Source organism: Oxyura jamaicensis, chromosome 3 (assembly GCF_011077185.1).
Source record: "Oxyura jamaicensis isolate SHBP4307 breed ruddy duck chromosome 3, BPBGC_Ojam_1.0, whole genome shotgun sequence".
Classification (NCBI taxonomy): domain Eukaryota; kingdom Metazoa; phylum Chordata; class Aves; order Anseriformes; family Anatidae; genus Oxyura; species Oxyura jamaicensis.
The window spans coordinates 40956432-40975998 of NC_048895.1; the positions used below are offsets into that span (position 1 = coordinate 40956432).

General features: G+C 42.4%; 1 long non-coding RNA gene across 1 annotated transcript in view; it reads right to left on the reverse strand.

Moving 5' to 3' along the window:
• LOC118165250 overlaps positions 1-19123 on the reverse strand; it is a 35322-nt gene extending 16199 nt beyond the window's left edge. The window contains exon 1 of the long non-coding RNA XR_004749941.1: positions 18855-19123. This is a non-coding gene — a long non-coding RNA (uncharacterized LOC118165250). The remainder of the gene's footprint in view (positions 1-18854) is intronic.
• Between the last annotated feature and the right edge of the window lie 444 nt (positions 19124-19567).

Consider the following 19567-nt stretch of genomic DNA (forward strand, 5'->3'; position numbering starts at 1 on the left):
TGACCTAACACTAACAAGTCCTCCACTAAATCATATCCCTAAGCTCTACATCTAAACGTCTTTTAAAGACCTCCAGGGATGGTGACTCAACCACTTCCCTGGACAGCCTATTCCAGTGACTAACAACCCGTTCAGTAAAGAAGTGTTTCCTAATATCCAACCTAAACCTCCCCTGGCACAACTTCAGCCCATTCCCCCTCGTCCTGTCACCAGGCACGTGGGAGAATAGACCAACCCCCACCTCGCTACAGCCTCCTTTCTGCCTCTAGTCTCCTTCCTGCCACGTATGTTGGCTGTCAGAGGAGCTAGTCACTGAGTGAGTGGCAGGCAAGCTGCAGGGGGGCTGTTTTATAGAGCCTGCAGCAAAGGCCAGGCAGTGATGGCCACTGTGATCTCAGCAAGCCTCTGTGATGGAGTGCCCCACGTGTGGCCAAAGGCACTGTGTTGGGAGCAGCCTAGAAGATGCCCTCACATGGACAAGGAGGAGGGTTGGGAGAGCTGAGGGCCACTTTTCTGGGGCTGGCTCCCCCAGGCCATTTGGCTTGCCAAAGAGAAAGGCTGCCCTTTGGCGACAGGGACTGCCCTACACCTCCCATCCTGTGCCCTGGGTTTATTGTTAACACTGGCCTTTAGGTAATTTCATTCTATTCTTTATGGAAAAGAACACAAGCAAGACACATCTTCAGCCTTAATTCCCATGTGCGCTTTATGCTCCAAGTGAAGAATTTCTTCCTTGCATCACATCTAATCTAAATCTCCCCTCCATTTGTTCAAAGCCATTAATCCTGGTTCCATGGCTACACGCCCTGATGGAGTCCCTCTCCAGCTTTCTTTTGGGCCACTTTTCTGGGTTAGGTTAGGTGGCAAAACTGCAGGACCTTGCAAATTGCAGCCTGAAAAGACCTTGTTCCACATGTTCCACATGACAGTGGGTAGGCAGCATGTAGACATCCTGACAGTGAAAAAACCAACTAGAATATGAACATTCATGTTAAATGTTACAAATAAATAAATGAGAAACATCTTCCCTGGTTCTGCCATTCATGCCATGTCAGAGTTACACAGAACGTATCCATACATATCCAGCCATATCTCACTAATCCTCTATTCAAGCTCCTTCACAGGAGCTCTGACAGCTTTGATTCTGAAAACTGGTAATTAGCAGTTTATGTCTCCCAGATGTATTATTCAGGATGATTGCCATGACCCACCTCAAAGATTTGTGGCCCTTGGAATATTACTGTCTGTGACTGGTCCTTCAAAATGCCTCCTTGAAAATAAAATTTGATAGTTGATATTTTTTTCCTTTTTGTTCAAAGAGGGAATTAGCAGTTTATGGATACTCTAAGGTCCATCTTGATTTTCTTTTCAAATCATGGTTTCTCAGAAAAAAAAAAATAATAATAATCCATGTCTGATATGTAATCAGTTCCTGTCAGACTAGAATTCAACAATGTATGCCTGCATGATCGCATCCAGCTAAAAAATGCCCCTTGTTCCCAACCATCTCAAAGATCTCTGTATGCCAATGCATGTATGTTCTCATAGCAAAAAAATATATTTTATCACGTGGCATACCCAAGGCAATATCTATGTGAACTTGGCCTGGGTGCTGTGCCATGCATTACAGTCCAAGGATGTGTGTTTGGCATGCTGATCTGGCATGGAGAGGTTGATGCTGTTGGCATTATAGGAAGTAGGAAAATGCCCAACTACCTGTCTCCATTTGCATTTTGAAGAAACACTTTCTGTAATTTCCTTATGACTAATACATATGCAGTCTGATTTTGTCTTAAAAAAAAAGTGGGAAGAAGTATAGATTCTATGATCTATAATATATACGATTGAACCATTCTATGATTCTTTATATATATACACTCTGTTCTGTGTCTGCCTGCTGTATATCTGGATGCTGTTGTACTTATTTTTCTCTTTCTATAAAACCTTTCTATGTCTGGTAGGTAATTTTAACTAACTTATTGCTAGTGACAGAGAACCAAAAAGCTCAAGCATCAACATTACATTAAAATAATTGGACATACAGAATACAGAGACTCCATCTCTGTCCCCGTTTGAAAACCAGTGCAGAAGCTACATTGGGCATCAGAGAATCCATACAGAAGAGAGGAGAAGAAAGTGCAAGAGAAGCAGAGGTGATTAGTGCTGCTGCTTATGCAGTGACTTGCTTCTTCAGGGGGTTATTTTTAGGCTGAAGTCAAATTGAGAAGGGTTGTGAAGCAGCTTAGCCCTTCCACTGTAATGCAGATGAGCTGAGTGTACGCTGGTGGTGGGGTACCTTTGCGTTTCCAAAATTATTTGTGTGTCCAAAAGTAAATCAATACTTGGAAATGGTCTTCAGTATTAGGTGAAGCTGTCTCAGGAAGGAAAAAAATCAGATTAATAAGGTTAGTAAGGATGTGAAAGCAGAAATTACCAGGATAGAATTAATGAAGCCTCACTTTTGGTGTTGAATTTTGCTTGGATGGGGACTTGGGGTGTTCAGAAATCTGCAAGAACTGATTCATGAGGTCTCAGGTCCTGCAGCAAAGTTTTCTAACTTCTGACTGAGTCAGAAGCATAAAATGGCAAAGGTAGTCACTACATTAAAGATTAAGTAGAATAAATATGATCCAAGCAAGAACAGTTTTACACACCTGACCTCGAGTTTATGCAAAACTTTCAAAGGAAAATCTAATTTAAGTGAAGAAGATAAAGGAAAAGTAGGGTAAACTGCAACATTGGTTTGATGACTATTAATGATGTAAGAAGCGATGGTAAAATAACTGAACTTGGAGGTGAGGGAGATGTGCAATATCCATTTGCATTAACTCTGAAAAACTGTTTTACATATTGGAAACTGTGATTTCAGTTATGTCTAACAAGTGACTAAAATGACTGGCTCAGAGAGAAACAGCAACAGATAGTGTTTGAAAGAGAAATATTACTCTGAAGGGAGGAGCTCCTCAAAAAGCAGCCCTGGGGACAAGTATGTTTAACATCTCAGTGATGGGGATGGCACAAAGGATGGACATGTTTTGATGGATACTACTGGTGCCATGCAGTATGGTCCACATGCCAAAAGTACCTGGGCATTTCCAGGTACTCACCAAAGCTGTCCTGTGGTAGCCAGAAGCAATTTATCTGCACTACTCTTGCACTTTGTATGGGCTTTTATTTCTCATTCTCCAAAGTAAATTTGATCAAAGGCCAGCAGTAGACAGATACCAAACTTGCATCATTCTCCTTTAACAGAAGTCTGCCTGGGAGGTATTGTTCATGAGGAGGAAAACAGTGTTATCATATAGGAAGGACCTTGGTGATTTCAGGAATGCAAGAAAGTTTTGTAGGTCAAAATGAAAGTTGCTGTTCTTGGAGACCAAGACAGAGATATTGCCTACATTGGTTGTTCGTTAGTGTTTGATAGGCTGAAATGTGGGGAGAAACTGAAGAGTTCAGAGCGGAGCAACAGAAATGATCAAAGGACAGGATGAAAGAGCTGGATTTGTTTAATGTACAGAGGAAAAGCAAGAGGGGAACAGAACAAGAGTCTCCAAACATAAAAAGGATTTTTTCAAGAGAGACGGCAATCAATAAATTATACTCCAAGTTCACCATGGAAAGGAAGGCATTTAGTGTAATTTATTTAAAAAACACATCACTATTGCTATAAATTTAACAGACATCTTTCAGGGATGATGCAGGTAAAGCCAATGGCATCTCAAAGCAGGGCAGCAGGCCTTTGACAGACCTCTTGGACACTGACTTCTGTGATTTCAGTCATTTTGATTACATCATTTTATCTGTCCTTGGAATGTTATTTCTTTTAAGTGCATGCAACAGCTGATAACAAAAGCAGAACACCCTTCCCCTTGAAACAGCTTTTCTTCACTGTATTACTGCACATAATGACCACATCATTAAGTGTCAGCGGTGCTAAAGGTTTGCTATATTTTAGTTTCCAAGCGTTGAAGCATCAGACTTATGGCAGCTAAATGCAGCACAGTTGTTGCCTCTGCTAATGAGGGGGAAGAAAAAGGTCAGCATCAATACAGAGGGAAAACGCTCCGTATGAAGTGTGAGGATAAAAGCACATGTTAAGGGCAGAGTTGTAGACAACCAAAGTTCCTTAGCAACCTGGAGTGACAGCCACTGCAGAGACATTACTGCAAGTCACCGGGAAAGATGTTTCTGTTCACCGAAACTCATGACACACTCTATCCAGGCTTAATGGTTAGTTATTTTAGCTTCTTCACTTTAAATATGCATTCACATTTTAATTCCTCTATTAACTGTGATATTTATAGACATATGTTAAAATATTTGAAACTATTGAACCTGATGAACAGGTTCCAAAGCCATCGGATTGTTAAATCCTAGCTATTTATTTAAGGGGGGTACCACACATTTCCAAGACCTCAGAACCAGTAATTGGAGATCTTCAGGAATGAATAAAGGAATAAATCAGTGCCTGCTGTCTCAGCTTCTTACCCTTGAAGGGGCACCTACGGCACTGTTCTGCTCTTGCTCAAAGACAGAGCTGGACAAGTCTGCCTATTCCCAGAGTGAAACCTCTTCCCAAGGTTGAGAAAAGTTATGAGAGGCATGTACCAGACATTTCTGTTCTGTGCATGTTCTACCTCACATCCAAATGCTGTTCAAGAGGCAATTTTCTGCTTCTCCAAGGGAATATTCCCCTCACAGTTTGCCCCTGCACAAAGTTTCACTTGGGTCCACTCGTTACTTAGGAGTATAGACCAATCTTGACTGGGTTAGCTTTAACCCCAACCTTTCCTGCATCTCCTAAACCCTGTCCCCAAGGGCATGTTCACTGATCTCAACCTCCACCCCATTTCAACTATTCATACTCAGTCTAACCCTTTCTTCCAAAGCCATCAGCACTGGAAATGCTTGTCTGATTATTTGAAGAATAAGTAAAAACACACATTACATACAGTATGATCTGTATCTAAACCATGCTATTAAAGCAACAAGGAACAACAGCTGGGAGGATGCCACACAACCAAACAGACCCTAACGATGATCCACTTGTGCTGAAACCACTGCTCATTTGTCAAGTGAAGAAGCTTAGCTGAAGTCTTCACCAGAGTTGGCTTGTTTCTTTGCATAAAGCACAAGCTCCTTGACATTTGTGCTTGATTCCTTAAGATCCTGGCACAATCAGTCTGATTTCCTATGGTCGGAGAATTGGACTTCGGTTTACGTCACGTCATCTTCCACAGAGACATGCTAGTGATACAACTTATGTACAAGGAAAGACAGGGGGAGAAGAACCCAAGGGAAACATTTCCCACATGCCTGAGAATGAAGCAGGGTCCACCTAGGTGTGTTCCAAGCTTCTGAGCAGACATCACAGGAACAGAATGGCTACTGAGCAAGCTCTGGGAAAGAACAGGCCCAGTGATATTTAGATATTAAACATATAAAAGGTATGGGATATTTTTGAGCCCAAAATGACTTGGAGAAGGTTCTGAAAAGATCCAATTAAGAGGGGTTTCTGAAAGAGACAAAGCTGAACTGGAAGGAAGAAGGGAACTGCTGAACTAAATAAGGACAGGGTAGGTGAGCGGGACTGAGCAACCCCCTCTGCATACACTGGAACCATACAGTGAGGGCATTACAGGTGGAGAACAGACACTCTCAGTCCATCTCCCTACAAGCATACTATTTTTCTTGGTGTATTCAGTGGAGGGTAAGAGAGCTGGCTGTGCCCCTCACTGACCTCTCCAAGCACCTCGCATTAGTAAACCCACCATTATTTACTCTGCCTGTGAAGCCGCATAGACAGAGAACCCAATTTTGTGCAGCAATCAACCATGCTACAGAGAGATGACCTTTTGTCCCATTCTACTGCCATCCCAAGGCAGTAGACACAATGCTTTAAAAGACACAAACAATCTAAGCCAAGAGAGACAGATATTTGTGAGCTGAAGGTCAGAATCCAGAGGCATCTGTCAGCGGCCAGAAATCACTGCTTAACAAGCATCCTGTGACACTGTTCTCTGAAGTTCCTGATACAGCCCTGCATCAGCTGCTGACACTGATTTGCTACCAGGAGCATTTCAGCATTGCTCTTGGCTTTGGAGGCTGATGTGGCTTCTCCAAGCATGGAAAAGTGCAGTGTCATTTCTCAGTTCAGGTTACATCTTTTCTCAGGACTCTCCTCAATGATTAAAATGCAGAGAGGTCCCTTAAATTTCATTGTGAGGGTTTGGCAGGCTACCAGATCCCAGGACTGTGGAATTAATAGGTTGTTTTTTTTCAGCTTGATGCTGAAATAGACAAAGTGATTAATTGAACCAAAACATTTCGTTTCACATTTGTGTTATATGCCTCTTCTGCAAGGCAAGAAAGGGTGGATTGGAGTTGTCGGTCATCTCCAAGGGAAACTAGCAGGAGCTGCTCTGAAAAGTTGGATATCAAGTGTCCTGAGTTCCACATGCTAGACCCAGCAATGGACCTTTTAAAATTTTGACTCCTCATTTACTTTAGAGCTTTTTGTTTGCAAATATAAAATTTGCAGGTATCTTGCAAATATTTTGTCATAGTGGACTCCAAAAGTAGTGTATGGAAAAAAATAATCATAAATGGAAACTGCAAGAAATAGCTATTATTTCTCCACATTAAAAAATAAATTATTCCACCATCAAATTGTAAGTACAAAGAGGTTCTCTAGCATATCTAGCATTCTCTCATCCTGATTGAAAACATTACTTGATGGAGCAGAATATTATTCACTGAAGCTGGCTAGAAGAGACTAGTTTTCTTCTGGAAACTGCTGATCCAGTGGAACCAAAATGTTCTGACCCTTGTGTTCATCCTGGCAAACCCTCCCCATGCCAAGCAGGGCTGCCAATCAGCTCTCCTTCCCCACCCCACCATGTCCCAGGGTGGTCAGCTCCCACACCTCTCATGTCCTTTGTACAGCCAACAGGACCCAGGCCTCGGGGGATCTCAGCATCATTTCAGAAACATCTGCAATAAACACCATGGTTTTCCAGCACAAGTCTACCACCATGCAGCAGTTCTCCTTGAAAATGTGCACGGTAAGGACCTTGAAGGTGCAGCCAGATCCACCTTTCCCAGCACAGTCCTGTGCTTCCAGGAGAGTTAAAGTTTGTGCCAGGATGTGACAGACTCCAGTAACCACTTGATAAAATCCAGCTATCAAGGGTAACAGAAGCAGTTCCTCCACACTGGTTCAGAACGGTTCAGTAATGACAAACTGAACAGCTCTAACCATATCAGTCAGTAATACAGACATGCAGACTGTGCAGTGCTACCACCCTGCTTGCCACCTCTCTGGGTCAAACTTCTGTCACAAGCTGCAGCTCAACTCAGCGATCAGACCATGTAAATCTCCTGGAAAAAGTGACACAGCACAAAGATGGGGAGGAGTTGGATGCACAGAGACTGAACAAGCAAGCTGGCCTTTAAGAGAAGCTACTGCAGTGGGCTTTGACAAATTGCAGAGCATCATACCTAGACAACAACCAGTCTTAAACCCCAGAGCAGATAAAGATGATTTAGACATGCTTTCTGAATATCCCAGGCACTCAGAATAGCAAAAACAAACAGGCAAACAACAACAACAAAAAAACACTCTGTCCTGTCACACAAATTAGATCATTTTGTTTGACAATCTGTTTACTTATTACTCTTCCACATTTGATTCACCACCATGGTTTGCTATCAGTGCCTGTAATTAGGGAGGAAAAAAGAGAAAGGTTGTTTTCAAGAGCAGCAAAGTATCTAGCTGTATGGGCAGGAAAAAGAGTTGTTTTTTCTTTCATCCCCTCCAAAAGCCGTAGTAATTCATTGGCAGATGCTCTTTTCACTCTGGGGAAAAAGTGCTTGAACTTCAACAAATGAAAACTAATACACACCTAGACTACATACCTTGATTTACTTTGCCTATATACCTAAAACTTTGCAATGCCAGTACAACAGGGGTTTTGCAGATCACCAGTAAGGCTAAATTAGGCCTGCACCTGTGGTTTAAATCATCCAACAAAGCACCTTCGCAATTAAAAACCCTATAACCTAGTCCCTCAGCAAAGACAAGGCCACAGAACCAGAGGAGACACCAGGAAAGGAAAGAAACTCAGTTGCTTGACTCGGGGCAGAGTATCTGGGCTGAGGACATCTCCCAGAACATACAGTAAGTCACAGAACAACCATCAATGGGAGCCAGCAGGGCTTGGAGCACAGCCTGTGCAACACACACCACCTACCAAAAAGCCACTTCACGTGTGCTTTGGCTGTTTGATCTCACATATTCCCGTACAGACAATTGCTCACGCTGGTTGAAACAAGGATTTATCCCTCCAAGTGCATTAACACACCAACATTGGTTCAGCTGTGGTAGATTTGTGCCACAGGTACATGAACAGTGTCAGTGCTGTAAGGCTTTACGTGAAGCACTGACTGAAGGTGTTGAGTTTATGCCTAGAGGGAACAAACTGAGGAAATATCAAGAAAGGACAAAGCACACGTCTGGAAAAGGGTCCTTTCAGCATATTCTATAACTTACAGGTCCAATCACACAAGCCAAGGAATTCCTTCAGATCTGGAGCTTCCTGCTTAGTCTACACCTTCTTGATGCGGAGGTTATCTTGCTAGGGTTTCATACATCACTCCACCAAGAATCAGGAAGTGCTTCCTAAAGGAACTAACAAATGTTTGTGTAACACAAATATCCTACACAAATACATGGATCTGCAAGTGTCAGGGACAGAACTTGCATCTTTCCTCACTTCTTGTGATGTGCAATTGTCCAATCACCAGATGCTGCTGCATGCTGCCTGATGCCTGGTCCTGTGCCTCTGGGGCTCTGCTGCTCGTTTTTCTTCCCCTGCCCCAGGTATAGCAACATTCCTGGGAGCCAAATGAGAAAAAAAAAAAGTGATTTCTGTTCTTTATGAGAGTCTCTTCAGAAGGTAAGTAATAAAATCTGGTTAAAACAGGGCTTAGAGAGCTTTATGTATTTGTATTGTATTTTAATTGATATTTAAAAGGTCACATTTGTCTGTAATGCCTGACAAACAAAATAATTGCAGCAATCATATCAAAACTAATCTTCTGGCAGTGCTGTGTCACTAGCAGAAATTTACATCTGCTTTTTAGAAACTTGTACCAAAAAATGTATCTTTTTTTTTTTTGTCCTTCCTGCAGATCCAGAATGGTCCCTCGCAGAGGGCCTGGAAATGGATTAATTCATTAATTCATTTGACATCACAGCAACACACCAGTATTTACATGCTAGTTACATAGGTATGTGCCTTTCAGAAAGAACGTTGCTTATTAGCATAGTAAAAATAAATTAATACATAGATTCTTTAATAAAAAGGTGCCATGCCCACATTTCTAACATTTGCACATGCACGTAATCCATGTGAGAAACTCAGCTTAACTGACAAGGTATTTCACAAATGCAAGCATGGCAAGTTGTCTTTGGCATAGAGGCGCATTTGGCCATACTGAGTTGAATACAGTAACCATCAACTTCTGCAATTACAACTACAGATATATGTCATAAAAAACAAATTCTTTATTCTCTGCTGCACTAGAAGTCAATTACGGAAGTGGCGGCTCCAATTACTGAGTCACAGCCTTCAAACTTGATGGAAAAATTCTACCACAGGACAAAAGAAGAGTGTTAGTCAGAAAGGCTAGGAAAGTAGCAGCTCTGAGAAAATTGTCACTGCTGGCATCTGAAAATAAGGGGGGGCTTTTTCAATAGACACTCTCAGGACATTTGCCATCACAAGCCAGCAGCTGCAGATCTTTGGAGCTCTGTGACCAAACACAACCCTCAGCAGGTCCAAGGGTCTCTACAGCCCCAAGAAGGTGGAGAAACATCCTTGCTGTAGACATTTGGAAAGCATTCATACCTGTTTCTGAGGGGACATGACTGACCCAGTGTGGTAAGATCACCTTCCACTCACCCACTGCTTATTTTTTTTGACTAATTCTCTGCCCTGCTCCTTGCCTCAGCAGCTTCTAGGAAATACATTTGGATGCAATGGGTGGGCAGACAGGAGTTCACTACTTACTGTCAATTATCCCCAAATATTTGTGTTTAGTTGCATCAAAAGATGCAAGTTCTCAGCTATCACTTTTCAGACCAAATTTATATGCTGACACAGAATCCTATGGTATAACTTAAGAAAGCAGTAGGAAAGGGAAGAAGGGAATACAGGCTGTCCTCAAGGAAGAGTTTTGCAACCTCCAAGAAGGGCTAAGAGAAAAACGTCATATGTAAAATATCACCATTCCTGTCTGACATTTCTGGAGAGTTTTACAGGCAAACAGGAAATAGAACTTCTACCCACAACATATTTTTCAAATGGAAGTTCCCAGTTACTGCAGCATTTATCTGGGACCCACCTGTATCCCTCAAAAGACTGTTAGTGCCAGCTCCTTGACATTATCAACTTGTGTTATTTGCTGCCTCCTGAAATGTCAGCTGCCTAACCTTTCCAAGCTGTTCTTACACACAGTCTGCTTTTCCAAAACTCATTAAGTATAGCAAAGACCTACAGTCCTGTGTAAATCTTGCAAAGGGAATACTAAGATCTTCAAACCCTCTCAAACTTGATGCACTTCTGATTCCTTGCTGCAAATCTGTTCTCACTCCTGAGCTGTTAGAAAAGGAATATATATCACTTTTTTTTTTTTTTTTTGATTTTTCAAGAATGACAGTGACTATAGCTAGCCATTTTTTACAGTATAACTGATGAAATGCAGTTCAAAAGCTACCTTTCTGGTTAGTTGTGCATCATCTAATAGACAAGTTAGCAGAATATTAAGACCTCAAGAAATTTGTGTTATGTTCCTTATTGTTTTCAACAGATTTAAACAAGAAAGGATGAGGATTCAAGAACTTAAGTTTGGTACCTAATTCCTCTCCTGTCCATCATCAATGGACCTGGACCACTACTTAACTTTAGCTCTCAGTGGAAATGGGTCTCAGATTGTGCATCCAGGTGGGGTGGCCACTTGCCACGTGCAGTCAGCATGGAATTTTGGAAATGACCCTTCCTCTAAGCCTCTCTAGAGAGGCTGCCCATCTTTTGCATCTTCAGTTTTCACATCCTCTGAGAACACCAGTGAGATCACAAGATAATTAGGGGGAGAGGAAATGATTTTAAAACCCCAGCCGAGAACTTCAGAGGCTGTGCTTGTGCTAAAACTGCTGATAACCACAGGGTAGGTGGCTCTGTCGGTGCTCAGCAGAAGAAGGTGGCAGCCGGGTGGCCGTTTGATGGATATCAGATGCCTAATGAGGCAGTTGAACATCCGAGGCAATTAAGCACATCAGCTTAAGTTTAGTGTAACCCAGCTGATTTTGCCAGTTGGAAGTCCACATTATCAGCCATCCCAGGCGACCAAAGAGGATGGTAACCTCCAGCAGTAGAGGAGAGGCAGAGACATGCACAGTGGGCAGCATTTGAAGCAAGGTACAGCTGTGGGGAGCTCTGGAGAAGGGCCCCACTCCACAGTCTCAGCTCAGGCCCGTTAGCTACCTCAGACTGATGTGACTAGAGAAGGATCGCCCAAGCATTTTCACCAGAAGAGCTGGACTGTGAAGTACTCTCCCCAACAAAGCAAACACTTTCATTTTGCAGACATCTCCAGGCCAAATTGTAGCAGCTCTTTTCAATCCACAGCCCTGCAGAAGAGGCAGCATCTGTACCGAGCAGCAAGTCCTCACGCCTGCAGCAGAGAAGCGGTGTGGCTTTCCCTCTCAGTCCCTGCCTCCTCTATAGCTTCACAGAACTTCTCAGCAGCTGGCAGGATTGATGACCTAGTTATTTCTTAGTATGGCTCTCCCCACATAACATGTCTAGGTTTGACTGAGTTGATCCTGAAGGAGTTTGTTCTGTAATGAGTGCTTATTCCCCATGAAAGAGGAGGTTTAAGTCTATTCCTCCCAGTTCAGAATTGGCTAAGTGTCAAAGTAATTATGCATGTCATTAAAACCATTCCATATTAAGATTTCATAGATGCCACGGTTACAGTTCAGCCCTTCCCAGTAAACTGGGGTAACTGAAAACATACTCACTTCAAGAAATTATGGAAAAATAGTTTTAAAAAAAATCTTTTTTTTTTTCAAAGTCACCTGTGAGGGATTTAAAAAAATCAGCCTTAAATAAAACCAGTTATACACAAATCTCATCCTCCATCTTGACTCCAAGTGAAAGTTTAGTTTAAGACACCATGAAGCCATTTTCAGCTTTTTGAACTTCATAGGCTGTACTTTCCATTTCTCTAGTATTTACCCAAAAGTAAAACCACGAGATCAGTAAGCTTGAGGTCACTTCATAGTGTGCAGATCCATAGAAGGAAAGACTTTATCCTAAACAGATTCAGACAAGGCAAAATAATGAAAAAAGTGATCTTGAATAACTTTTAAGCCTGCAGTACTTGGTGATGTTATCCAAGCTCGATACCCAAAGCCTCAGCCCCGAAGCTTACACTCTGTACAGAACGTAAGGATAAAGGGCGCCTTTCAGGGTGAAACACAAGAAGGCATCTCAGAGCACCTTCCAGCTGCTGGGATGGTGGCCCTTGGGAGGAATCTAGCATTCTTGCAAGCTAGAATCATTCAAAAACCTTCAAAAAAATGAAACTCTTCTGGAAACTCTTCACTAGAGAAATAAGCAAGCACTAAAGTGCTTGCAGGAGGATGGGGCGCAATATCCAAAAGATCCCTTCAGAGAGCCTAAACAAAGTCATTAAAAAACAAGTAGGCTTACATCCCTAAATACTGCAGGAAGCTCAAAACGCTGTAGCAAAGCAAGCTTGCTGACCTCAGGTGGCATCTCCAGAGCTGGAGGGGTGCAGGAAGGCCGAAAGCTAGGGAGCTCTGGCCTGTCCCAGGGTGTGAAGAAGAGATGAGAGCCAGACTCCCCACCTCTCCCCTTGCTGAGATGCTCACAGCTGTGCAAGCCATTGCTCCTTTGTGCTCCATTTCCAGGACTGGGACTTCCACTAAAACCAAGCAAATGCTGCAAGGACTGCAGTCTGATCACACAGCTGCAGCCAATAAGCAAATTAACTCTATTTCTTTTTGTTTAATTTTTAAAACTTCTTATTTTTATGGTACAAAGTCTCTGCCAAGGTGGAGAAAGCAAACATCTCATATTTCCCGAGCCTGATCAGCAGAGCACACATGGCTGGTTAAGAATTATTATGCCAGCCAGAAGTGTGGCAATCACACACTTTTTGTATTATAGGTGAAGTGGGAATTCAACAAACCAGTTTATGAGAAAACATCTGCAGGAACCTGATAATAGAAACTATTAATAAGTCAATGCAGGTAGGAGATAGAGATGATGCAGCTTTATTACTAGGTGTCTTCATAAATTTAAAAAATAACCAGAATTACTAGCCCAGATTCATGGGGCTATATTTCATGAAATATTATAACAGGAAAAAACACACACATACCCATCACCTCAGTACAATTTACACTGAGAACTAGATCTCATTCAGACAAATTCAGCAACAACAGTTGAGATAACACCAGCCGCCTCATGAACCACAGGAATAAAAAGCTTTTGTAACTGCTAGGAGAACTTCTGTGGCATCATTAAAGGTAACTAAGGCATGGATCATGCCAGAAAATATTGTCATTTGAATATACTTTCTATTTTGAAATACAGTTTCCAGGAGCACAAATGCACCTTAACCATAACTATTTCTGGAAAAAAAAAAAAGTCTTTGGAGAAGAGGAAGGCCCTCATATAACATAGCGTGGCTCCTACTCAACATGTGCACAGCTCCATAACAAAGGCCATATGGAAAAACAGGTCCTAAATGCACCACCTCTTTAAACTCTGCTGGTTGTGGCCAAACAACATTCTCCACAGCCTGTGACAATTGCTTTTTGTCCTTTTTCTCTGCACCCTCAGGAAGAGCCTTGCTGCATCTCCTCTTTGGGCAATGGAAGGTGGTGATCTCTTCTCCCTTTTGCTAGTATAGAGAAATTAGAATTAAACTGCTTTCTAGTTAGCCTGCCAGCTGTACTGTGCTATGCAAGAGAATTTAAACTAGGCAAACTTTGCAAGAGCCCCAAAATCCCAGAGACCTTGCAGGCAAAGCACTCAAAATGTGCCAGTCACTGCGTTCATCTGCCCCAAGCAACAGCTTCTAACACTCACATGCATATGGGTGCAGCGAGGATCAGCCAGTTCTCCAAGCCTTGAAGCTATAAGGCTTATATATAAATCCAGCAAGCCGATGGCTGGCAGAGCAACAGCTCAGTGCTAAGAAAATGGCAATGGTTCAACTGTATGGGTCCTTTTTTATTTTTTATTTTTACAGGGCTGAAACAGATTTCTATCACTTGTCTAATTAGCCATACCCTGAAGTTTGTGCAAAACACAGGTATTTAAGCAGCAGTTTCTATGGCTACCATCATTCTGCTCATTATTGCTGAAGGATTAGCCAGAGGATTCTCTTTAATAGAAGCTAAGAAAGGGAAGTCATGATGGCACACTACTTGATATGGTAGGTACTAAAAGTACAATGAATCTTCTTTAAAAAAATATTATTTTTAAGAGCACTGCTTTCAAGACCCCTTGCACATTGGCCAAATAGGTTTGTGCTGTTGGCTCATGACCTGTCATTTACAAATTGGCAAGAACTTTCCAGCAAGCAAAACAGGAGCAGACTCCACAGCTGCACCCAGAAGTGGTTCAATACATTGCACTCCTTCACCTCCTCCCGTCCTATGCTCCGGGTAGGGCATAGAGAGAAAACGCCAGCAAACTGAAGACTGAATATCTAAGGATCTACTTACAAAGAGCTTTAATTTTAGTAAGTTTTGGAAAGTGGCTGGAGGGGAAAGATTTCCTTTAAGAATTAAAGGACCATGAAAAAATGAATTTCTCTCTCCCAGTTTTGCTTTTATGCCTGCATCTGTGACAAGCGGGAGTTGGTTCCAAGGCACCAAGAGGATCATACTCTGTCGAGCTGACTGAAAAATTAGCTTCCTTCTCCCTGAGGAAAGCCTGGGACTTCAAAGTCTGGTTTCATTCCACAGACAGAATGAAAAATGAAATATGCTGGAAACTTTCACAAAAACAGGTTACACTTTCTCCAATGTTATTGAAAAGACTCCTTTAGCAATGTATTGTTTTGGTATGGAATTTTAGAAATCACAACGTATTCCAAACATCTAGGGATAATCAACAAGTTTACATTACAATCTTCCTCATGGAGTTTTTTCTTGAGTCCTAGCTTTGTGGCCAAAGCACCGGACAGACCTTGCAAGTATGGGCGAGCACTGGGCTGAAGCAGGATTCAACTCCTGGCAAGTCATCATTCTCCACACAGCTGAGCTGGCACAGACTGGGAGAAGCTCTTCTGTCTTAGGCTAGGCAAGGCAAGAATCCTGGCAGATGGGTAAGTACCAAAAGAGTCACTTTGGGACAGGATTGCACACTTACCAACCCAGGTACAATTACACCTTTCTTGTCATTGCTCGCAGAAAGCTCAATCAAAGTCACAAGAACCTTAGTTTATCAGCATTGTACAACTGCTGATAGAAAGCCCATAGGCTTTTAAACAACTCCTGAAGTCTGAAAGTGAATCTAAAAGCATCGTGAAGTTCTGGCAAGAAACTTTGGGTTCCTTTTCATTTCTGACAGTAGAAATTCACAGGAGACTAATCCCTGCTAAACTAGCTGCAGCCATTCTATAGATAGTTTAAAAACAAACAAAATAATCCACAAATCCCAGAATATTAGTTAAGTTTTTAAATACAGTTGTATATTTTGGAGAGTTTAGAAGTCCTGCAGGAACTTTATAATAGCTTGAACCATTCAGTGACACCTTCCATAACCGGGCATAAAGCTCAGCTTTTTACCAGCTACTTTAGTACAGTCAGTGCACTCTGCAGTGCTCCAACAGCATTTACAACTCTTCAGAATATAACCCCGTTTACACTCGGGTCTTAATACTTTCAGCTCTCTGGAAAAGAGTATTTCCACTTGCTCTGCGTATATCAAGGCAGAAGTGACTTTTTGTGGAGAGCCTTTTTCTTCTAGGTTGTTACATGTGGCGAAAAATCCCTTCTTATGCCAGGGAGCTCCAGTGCACTGAACACCAACAGAAAGATTCTGTCCGTAGCACAAAGGCACCAAGTTTCCCAGCGTAGCAAAAGAATATGCAAAATAAGACCTGATCTCAAATCTTCAGGAACCTGGATGAGTATACGCCCCACTGCTCCCAGCTTTAACCCGAGATGTAACACGTGCAGCCTGGCAGCCACAGTCAGGAGTGCAGCGAAACAGTGGCTGTAGCTGTGAGACCCGTAACCCATGGAAAAACAACCAAACCCCCACACTCCTAGCTTAAACTTCAGCCCTGCACTTCTCTGATTTGATGCAGATAATTGTCTTCACACCCATTTCCCAACAATATTTCCTGTTATCTGCCCTGTTTCCAAAAAGTACCTTTAAGAAGCTTAGATCACAATTGACCTCACAACGTCAGCGATAAAAGGAACAGCAATGTCTCAAATGAGTTTAAGACAAGTGATGGATGGCAGATGAGCGCTGAGGCAGGCAACCAGTACCCTGGGTTCCTCTTGTATCACTGTTAAATAGAGTTGGAGAGGCATCGTGTTCCTTTGGTGGCAGGCTGCATCTCTAACGGGATAAACTTCAGCATGCTAATCGGCACAGAGTACAAGTTGGCTGCTGGTGTGTGCCTGGAGGTCCTGGGCAAGAGGCAAATTTCTGTGTAATTGCCCAAAGAGATTTGGACTGAAATCCTTAATCACGGTTTTAATGAGGGAACAAGAATTCTGATTCTATCAGTTGCTCTGTGTTAGCTTTTGCCCACAAGTATTGGAGATGGCTCTTGCTTTGGTTTCTGATCTGCAATGCGCAGGCCGTGCTCACGTCTAAATGGGCCTTGTCATTTGGGGAGAAAAGGTGAAGAAGTGAAATCAGAAAGGGAGGAAAAGGAAACTCAGCAATGCTTTTGCTGTGTGTCAGAAAATTCTGTCTGGTAGAAGTGGCAGGATGGAAAGCACGGAATAGCCAGGGGCAAAGCGTCCTGCTGGCTGAACAGATGGATGACCACGGCCAAGGCCAGCAGAGCCAAGCCAAGTCACCTCAGCACCTTGCCCCTGCTTGCTGCATCTGCACGTTCAGATGGATACTGCGGCTATCATTTTGCTTCTTCAGGATGCTGTAAGAAAGGGACATTTTGGAAGTAGAGATCAGAGTGTCTATTTGCCTTTCTTAATACTTTCCTTTTTACAGGGCCATGCTTTAGTAAAACAGAAGCACATAACCTGGCCAAGGTCACAAGGCTTTCACAAAGCCCTAGTTTTTAGACTCTTCTTTATGTTCTAGCAACTCAATATGGTTCAGCTCACATCAGACAAAGAAGACCCACAATCTATACACACACCAGAAAATAGCTACCTAATTCCTCATCTTTCTTTCTCCCCCCCTGAAAAACTCACTTTTGGGGAAAAGATTTAAACACAGTTGGGTTTGTATTCTCCTGCCATAATATTTGTCTGTCTTGTCTGAAGAAGCCTGTTCTGAGTTGCTAAGACAGTTCACTATATTCCCTTGAATCTCCAGCACTTTGAAGAACACCGCTGTAGTGCTAGCCACAACACCTGAAGCTGCACATCTCTCCTCCCCACAGAGAACTACAGAACAGCCTATAGATTTGTCTTCCAGTAACAAACAATGTTATCACAATTAGAAACTACTCTGAAATCACACTGAGGTGATAGGAGAAGGACCAGATGTTTCCTGATAGCTAGCAAGCCTTACTCTGATCTTAGTTCAAATGTTCCAGATACATGCACATTTCTGTGCACCCTTCCCCCCAAAAGAATACCAACCTTCCCACAGAAAAATCCTTAAAGAAAACACAGATTAATAAATAAATAAATAAAGCTCCTCCTGCCCTGGAGAAACACATTGATTGTCATCTCTCCATTTCTTTGCCTTTTTTTTTTTTTTTTTTAATTTACACTTCAAAGAAGAAACTAAAGAGAAAGAACAGAGCCCACAGCAGCACCAGCTTAACTAAAACAATTTTTGAATATTCATTTTCCCTCCTCTCTCCACAGGAAGATTGGTACTGCTATCGCAGTTGCGTGATGTGCATGCTGAGGCTCTGTTGAGCTCCAATTTCCAGTGAAGAGCATCTATTGCATTTTTATGCTTGTTAGTGTAATTATAATTCAATATTTGCACTGCAATAACACCTAAGCAATCCTGCTGAGATTCGTTCTGCTGTGCAGCGCACAAACACATTGACATGACCCAAAAAGGGCTGAGTGGCTTCCAGTCCCACCTCACAGAAAGCACAATGATTTAAAGGTTGAGTCTACAACATTTTTGTCAAGACTTGTACGTCTGTCACTTGCATGAAGACTTGGACTAGGAAAGGTGAACAGAAACAAGAGCTTTAACATGTATTCTTTTATTGTGTTCATGCACAGACTCTACAATTAGGTGCTTGCAGCAACCGGCTGAACCACCAGAGTGGTTCAGCTGGAACATGTGCAGATCAAGGCACCAGCCCAAAGCACACTGAAATCCAAGTGCTATCATATCGGCTAAAGCACACCATCTACCTCTGCTTATAAGCGAGCCAACAACTTCTAGTGCTTCTTTCACTTCTTTTCCTCCATCCCCTGTCCTGCCCTTCTTCCCTCTCTCTAGAAAATTCATCATCTTAATGTTTGAGTTTGTAGCATTTCTCAATAGACAAAACACCAAACCAGTAAGTAGTATTTTTTTCTATCTTAGGAAATAGCTTATTCTTAGAAAAAGGGAAAAATAATTTACCTTATCATTTGATGAGATGTCCAGCTCAGAAAAACAGGCCGTTGGTTGATGCTCCACAGGCAAATACCATATTTTTCAATGCATTGTTGTGGCAGGAGACCTTTCAGAACTTTGAGTGATTAAGAAAAGCTGTGGATGTGGTGTGTTTGCACATATGAACACATTGCTTCAGGTGCACGTATACATGAAACACATGCTTGTGTGTATACGCAAATATACACACACCCCTAGGGGCTTTTATACCCAGAATTTGAGCTTTGAGTACCTTCAAAAAACATATAAATAAATAAATAAATAAACAGAAAAGAAGCCACAGAAGTCCTCATCAGGAGAACAGTGGAGGAGTTACCCAGCTGCTCCCATACCTTCCACTGAGATAAATGGGAGAAAAAGCTCCCATGGCTTTAGCAAAGCACAGGAAACCCAGAGGCTCTGGATATCCACAGACCTAAGGACTAGCAGGCTGCTAGACACAAGCACCACAAAGCTGGCAAACACACCATTTGCTTTCAAGCTAAATGCAACATACCCTGAGCCTGCTGAGCAAGTTACCATGAGCTGTGGCAACCCTACCCACCACCAACAGATCTATGGGCCATTAAGGCCAAGCTTGTTTCAGTTAGCCTAATTAATTACTACTTTGCAGCACCTTCCCCTCAGCTGGACCCTGCTGTTGCTAGATTACTTCACACTGATGAGAAAGAAAAATTGTG